The sequence below is a fragment of the Dioscorea cayenensis genome, chromosome 2, assembly GCF_009730915.1.
Source record: "Dioscorea cayenensis subsp. rotundata cultivar TDr96_F1 chromosome 2, TDr96_F1_v2_PseudoChromosome.rev07_lg8_w22 25.fasta, whole genome shotgun sequence".
Taxonomy (NCBI): domain Eukaryota; kingdom Viridiplantae; phylum Streptophyta; class Magnoliopsida; order Dioscoreales; family Dioscoreaceae; genus Dioscorea; species Dioscorea cayenensis.
Window position 1 is genome coordinate 1,804,768 of NC_052472.1, and position 5,701 is coordinate 1,810,468.

General features: G+C 42.0%; 1 non-coding gene across 1 annotated transcript; it reads right to left on the minus strand.

Annotated features, from left to right (window-relative positions):
* Positions 1–261: 261 nt before the first annotated feature.
* Positions 262–368, minus strand: LOC120281259. Its single transcript, XR_005542524.1, has one exon. It is a non-coding gene; the product is annotated as a small nucleolar RNA R71 (small nucleolar RNA).
* Positions 369–5,701: the final 5,333 nt, after the last annotated feature.

Here is a 5,701-nt window from a genome sequence, read left to right on the forward strand (position 1 = left end):
CAGATGGTTCAACAGTCTATACAATTTAATGGGTTAGCCGATGAAAACCTGAACAATCATATTGACAACTTCCTTGAAGTGTGCGATATGTTGAAGATCAATGGGGTTTCTGATGATGCAATTCGCTTGAGGCCTTTCCAATTCTCTTTGAAAGGAAGGGCTAAACAGTGGCACCATTCATTGCCAAAAGTTTCCATCACAACATGAAATGAAATGGTCGAAGGTTTTCTTACAAGGTACTTTCCTCCAGGAAAATTGGCAAAGCTTCGTAATGAGATATCTTCATTTGTTCAAATGGTGCTTGAAACTATGTTTGACGCTTGGAAATGATTCAAGGACCTTCTGCAGAAGTGTCCACAGCATGGGTTCACTGAGGGGATGATCATTAATACATTTTAGAATGAGTTGAGATCAAGCAACAAACAACTTCTAGATGCTGCCACAGGAGGTATAATAGGGAACAAGACTCCCGAAGAAACCTGGCAATTGATTGAAGAAATGGGTTTGAATAGCTACCAATGAAATGCAAGAGAAAGGAAGAAAGTGGCTAGACTCCAAGAAATTGATACGGTTACATCCTTGGTAACCCAAGTAGAGGTATTAAGCAAGAAATTGGATACATTGACTTCAATAAGGGTAGCCTTAGTCACAAGTTGTGCTGGTTGTAGGGGGTTCACATATAGCATCCGATTGTCCTATTTCGATTGCTACTTCTGCCCCAACTGAACAAGTAGACTTTATGGGTAATTTGGGAAGAGGACAAGGCAATCCTTATAGCAACACCTACAACCAAGGATAGAGAAGCCATCCCAACTTTTCTTGGAATAACCATGGGCAACAAAAAGCTATGGCACCACCTGGTTTCCAACAACAACAACAAGCCCCTAATATGGAGAATGAGTTTTAGGCTTGGAAACCCAGATGACTGATCTAGAGAAAGCTTTGACGAGATTCATCCAGTCATCGGACACAAGGTTTCAATCGGTTGAAGCTATACCTCGCAACCATACCGCATCTATGCGCAATCTAGAAAATCAAGTGGGGCAACTTGGGAAGTCATGATCGGAGGGACCTCAAGGGAGCTTGCCTAGTAACACTAAAACTAATCCAAGAGAACATGTGAAGGAGATCACTTTAAGAAGTGGTCATGAGGTTGAGAGTAGGCTTCCAAATAAGAAGACCAATGTTGAAGCACCCGAGGTTATGGAGGTTAAGGAGAGAGCAAACAAGGAGAATGAGGTGGTAACCCCGCCTTATAAGCCAAGAATCCCTTATCCTTCGAGATTGAAGAACGACCAAAATGATGAGCAACATAAGAAGTTCTTGGGTCTATTCAAGCAACTGTACATCAACATTCTTTTTGTGGAGGCGTTGTCCTAAATGCCTTGGTATACAATGTTTTTGAAGGATCTTTTAACCAACAAGAGAAAGTTGGAGGAGAGTGCATCAGTGATCTTAGATGCCTCTTGTTCGGCGGTTTTGCAAAAGAATATGCAGAACAAGAAGAAAGACCCCGGAAGCTTTGTTATTCCGTGTAACATTGGTAATATGGGTGAAGAGATGGCATTGGCGGATTCAGGGGCTAGTATCAATGTCATGCCATACTCGTTCTTTCAGAAGCTAGGCTTGGGAGAGCTTAGGCCTACTCGGTTGATATTTTAATTGGCGGACTAAATGGTTAGACATCTTAGGGGCATTATCGAAGACGTACTGGTGAGGATTGACAAGTACAAATTTCCTGTGGACTTTGTAGTGTTGGATGTCGACGAGAATGTAGATGTTCCTTTGATACTTGGGAGGCCATTCTTGCGTACTTCCAAGGCACTTATCGACATGGACGGTAGGGAGTTGACACTGAGGGTTGGCGATGACAAGTTGACATAAGGCCTCACCAAAGCTATGCGATATTCTCTTGACTTTAATGATACTCTTTATTTTCTTAACACTACCGATGAACTAATAGATGAATTTGTGCAGGAAATGATGTATCCGGAATCATATGAAGGGTTGCTAGACCAAGAAGTGGAAAATGAAGTATTGATGCTTGGTCTAGAGGAAAAGGTACCATCTACCCCAGGGATCATGAAGAAGGTGCTTCGAAAGATGAAGCGAGCAAGGAGACGCCACAAGAAATACGCCAAGGCTAATGGGAATGTACAAGAATGGTGTGAGGGTGACAAACCCTCATGTGGTAACATGCTCGATAACTCCTCCTCTACCCTCAAAAGATTATGTTCATCTTGTTTTCAGGTTATGGGTATTAGGAAAACCTTCATCTATGAGCCCCATGAGGTAAGAAAAGGTACGTGAAGCTTAGTGATGTTAAACAAGCGCTTCTTGGGAGGCAACACATGTCTTTACTGTTTTTCGAGTTTTTAGTTTAATACTTGTATGAATAAGGCTTTGAGTGTTGGTGTCTTGATTTTTACATGCAAATTGCTGTGATTTTCTTGTGGATCATTGATGTTATCACGTGATTAATTGTGTGTGGCGATGTTTCTTAGTTGTTTAAGCATTTAAGCATGTTTTTCATGATTCTCTGGATAATTTTGCATTGTAGAGGCAAGCTCTGAGTGTGTATACATGTTCAGGAATTTTCTGCCGAGCGTGCAAATTTTTGTAAGTCATCCAGAGAAAACATACAGTCGTGTGGAAATTCCACAAGGGCGTGTGTTAGCCCTTGTGGATGATCCTCTTGATGGCACATGGCCGTGGGTAATTTCCACACGCTGGTGTGAATTCTTGAAAAGAGGTCTCCTCCATCCCTAGAAGACACAGGGGCATGTTGGTGCCCCTGTGAAGATCCACACGATCGTGTGAAATTTCCACAGGGGTGTGTGGAACACTTAGAAATTTTCTCGCTTGGACAGAGAAGCCACTTGGGCGTGTGGGTGCCCCTGTGGGTCGAGCACACAGGCATGGGAATTTCCACACATCCGTGTGGATACGTTTAGAGACAAAGTGTACTTTCCCGAGAGCATAAAGGGGCGTGTGTTTGCCCTTGTGAGGCTCTCCTGTGGAATCACACGGGCATGAGTAATTTCCACATGCCCATGTGGATGTACAGAACACTAAGAGGCATGGGTTTTCTTTATAATCTTCATGCGCCTTTTGATTTTTACATTTCTCCACACCGAAAGAACGCATTCGCTCACTCTCCTGACTTCTTACCTTCATTTTAGAAGGATTATACTCAAGTATTCTGGCTGATTTCAAGCTTTTCATCTTCATCTCGTGGGTAAACCCTCATTCCTTCTTTTCTTTACCAATCTTGATTTAATTCGATAAAACTAGTGATTGCTGCTTCGTTTGTAGCTTAAAGTGGTTGTTGCATGGTTTAAAGTGATTTTTGAACGAATTTATGATGTATTTTTGAGTATATTGCATAGAGGCCATGCGGCTGTCACACCCCATGAATCCACACGGCCGTGTGGAATTTTCACACGACCGTGTGGATTCTTGCAGTATTATTTTATAAGTTTATTTGATTGATTTTCTTTTCAATACTTGCAGGCATGGCACCAAGGACTAAGAAAGTAGGCGGTAAGGATCCTCGAGAGGCCTCACCTAAGCTGGGACATATAGAGTTCTTGATTCTCAAGCACCAAGCTCGATTCGAGCGTTTGTCGAAGCTCAAGTTTGGTCAGATGAGATTTATAGATTTGAGCTCGCTCAAGGAGGTGCAGTTAGCTGATGACATTTCCGATAAGGTTGACAAGCTCCTCTCGGTGGGTAGTTTGCAGCATTTTTGATAAAGGAGCCAGCTATCCGCATGGTTACACTAGAGGTGCTCTCATCGTTTGAGTTCGATCGCTCTTACAACTGCTTCTCGAGCATCGACACGATCCAGTTTAGAGCGTTTGGACATCACCATAGCATGAGCGTCAGTCAGTCTTTTATTCTACTTGGACTGTACTATGAGGCATTCACAGACACAGAGCAGTATGCTCAGTTGCAGACAGACTATCCTAGTTCTTGACCCCGCAGAGAGCATATAGAGCATTATGTGGTCAGGGCCAGTACGAGCCAGGGGTGTCCAAGGCCATGTACCTTTCTTGACTTTCATATCGTTACTTGTATGCCGTTCTAAGCAGAAGGGTCTCAGCTGGTTCCCAAGCCTTAGCCTGAGCAGGTGGAAACTGAGGCACCTCCTACAGCACAGGAGCCGCCACCAGTGCACATGTTCTCCCCATCTCGAGCCTAAGATCATTTTGAGAGGCTCGAGAGTGCTGTAAGGGTGCTTCAAACTGAGATTGCTGAGGTTCGCGCGACACAGGCAGCACACCACACGGAGGACATGGCGCGTCTCGATATCCTATAGCAGATCCTCGAGCGAGACGCCGCCACACCGTTCATTATGAGACCCAGGACACCTCAGGCATCTCGAGCACCACCACTAGTCGATCCACCTATTTCACTAGCACCAGCAGCAGCGGCAGTAGAGGAGCCCCAGCCAGAAACCAACGCTTGATACGTCGTTACTTTTCTTTGTTCTTATTTTTCATATTTCATTTCTTTTTTTTATTTTAGACTTGTATCACTCAGAAAAGATCCTCCTTTTGAGTTTATCATTTATTTTTGTTTTGATTTGTATTTTATTGTCTTATCTTTATATACTCGAGTTGTTTTTATTTTTTGTTGAGCTTCACTGAACCCCTTTGTGTATATGTGAATATGGTCTTGTGAGTATGGAATTTGAGGAACTAGTCATGGACACGGTCTTATAGCCGTGTGTGCTCCACAACTCATTGAGACTCACCTATTAATAAATATAGCTCCATCAAACATACCATTCAGAGTTCAAGGGAGTATTGTTTCAATTGCCCACTTCCACTTATGCTTTTCATTGATTTATATCCTATTGTGCTTGCTGCGTACATTGAGGGAAATGTACATCTTATGTGTGGGGGAAGTTCACATTACACATGTTCATTAAATAAGTTTTAACTAACATACATGCTCACGTAGCCAATGGCAGTTCACCTTAGTTGCAATGATTGTATTCTTAAGTTTAGGGGAATTTTTAACATTGAATGTTCTCATGCTCTAGTTTTTACTTGAATTTCTAGGAATTTTTGCCCGATTGACAATTGTTGCGCTACTCGCTAATTAAGCCCTTTCAGAAACTCAAGTTCGATGTTTAAGGGATTAGTTAGTTTTGTTTTCTTGTGTTAATTTTTACTGAAAAAAATAAATAAATAAATACTTTTTTACTTGTGCATTTGGGATGGAAAGAGCTACCACCTATGAAGTATGAAGCCACTCTCATAAGTCAAATACTAGTTATGCCCTAATGAGAGAAAGAGCTATCTCATGGGATGTGTGAAAGCTACTACCCCGGTAGAAAGAGCTACCACCTCGAAAGTGTGAAAGCCATCTTAGTGGCCGCTTTGGAAAGGTCTACCTTAGAGGATGTGTGGAGCTACTACCATCTCTTTATTTTGTGTTGTTTTGTAGACAAATAAGTCCCTTATATCTAAAACTTTGAGGAGTATAAGTTGGGTCGACTTGAGTGAGTTTACACACACTTACACAATTTTGGGTTTGTTGTCCTTTTTTATTCGAGTTTTTAGCTAGAGTAATAATTTTTCGTATTTAATGTTGAAATGTCGCTTACTTGTAGAATTCTTCCCTTGCATGCTTTAGTGAACCTAAGGCCAAGAATTTTCAATATTTCCTTCTTCTATGCTTCAATATTTTA